This window comes from Hemitrygon akajei, chromosome 9 (genome assembly GCF_048418815.1).
Source record: "Hemitrygon akajei chromosome 9, sHemAka1.3, whole genome shotgun sequence".
Taxonomy (NCBI): domain Eukaryota; kingdom Metazoa; phylum Chordata; class Chondrichthyes; order Myliobatiformes; family Dasyatidae; genus Hemitrygon; species Hemitrygon akajei.
The window spans coordinates 127,065,352-127,066,751 of record NC_133132.1 but is presented as its reverse complement, the minus strand read 5'-3'; the positions used below and the strand labels follow the sequence as shown (position 1 = coordinate 127,066,751).

General features: G+C 38.1%; 1 non-coding gene across 1 annotated transcript; it reads left to right on the top strand.

Moving 5' to 3' along the window:
• Positions 1 to 990: 990 nt before the first annotated feature.
• trnaf-gaa (transfer RNA phenylalanine (anticodon GAA)) lies at positions 991 to 1,063 on the top strand. Its single transcript has one exon. It is a non-coding gene; the product is annotated as a tRNA-Phe (tRNA).
• Positions 1,064 to 1,400: the final 337 nt, after the last annotated feature.

Genomic DNA, 1,400 nt, shown 5'->3' with positions numbered 1-1,400 from the left:
TTTTAATTTCTACTGTAAGAATCGTCGTGCCGGCAGTTCTGAAAATCGCTGCCAGTTAAAGTCCAGTTGGAGAGTGAAGAATATATTAAAGTACGGAAAACCCAAAGGATCGAGAAAAGTTGGTGTTGTCGGTGGTAAAACAGGTTTAACCTTATTTGATCCTCATTCAGAAGGAATTAGTAATCTGCTTCCAAGGTAGCTCCTGCATTACTATAAGAGCCAAAAGAGCTGGATGCAGCGTTTTGCCAAGGAAAGGTCAGTGCCTTTAAGCCGTTTCTTTTCCTTCGTCGTAAATCCTTCGGGCAAGACATATTTTGGCTGGGATCAGCAGTAACGTCATGACATCGAGGAATTCATTACTTCTAGGAAAATCTCTCCTAATTGACTGTGTAAATCATTTGGACTTTTGCATTTACTACTTTTAAGAACTGTGTTCGCATTTCTCGCTTTAAGAACTGTTTGGGTTGCCGTATAGCAGTCCACTTCGGTTAAGTTAGTCATTTGTTTACTTTTGATTTTTTTATTGAGCAGTATTTAATAAATGTTTTATTTGTTTATAAAAACCTGTCTCAGTTCTATATTCGTTGTTGCTGAACCATAACAATTAATCTGAAGATCTAAAGTTTCCAGGTTTCAGCATTGGCACAGTATCAGCATATCTGTTACTGTAGTCAAATAATTTTATGTATTATTTTTTCATTTAGAGCTACAATTATTACAGCTCTAAATAAAATAAAATAAATAAAATTCTGTAATGGTGAGGGACAAGGTAAAGGAGGAGCAAAATGCTGCAGATACGGGAATAGTGAGATATGAATCACAAGAGAAATACAATACTGCAGATGCTGAACTTTTGAGAAGAGATGCAAGGAAGAGAATTACAATACCCCAGATACTGGAATGGTGAGGCACCAAGAGAATTTAAATACTGCAGAGTCTGGAATGATGAGGTACAAGACAGAGGTGAATCACAGTACAGTAAATATGTCAGCTGAAATAGCTCAGTTGGGAGAGCGTTAGACTGAAGATCTAAAGGTCCCTAGTTCAATCCTGGGTTTCGGCACTGTACTTATTTATTGGGCACCGTGTTAGTGTGACACTATTACAGCTCATGGCATTCAATTCCAGCATCCTCTAAGTTTCCATAATTTATCAAGGATTTTCCTTGAATCGTTAAGCCACTCAATGATTTGACATCGAGGTACCCACCTACCAGGAATAACTCCAAGGTGAAGAATGATAGCCAGTATTATAATCCGAAAGATCCACTGGAGACAGGTTCTCTACCATGTGTCAAGAAGTATTCAACTTAATCATAAAGGAACTTACATCTGCACCAGTGTTGCTATTTGCTAACCCTCAGCTGCCAAACATTTTACACTGCCAGCACTACTGGTTTA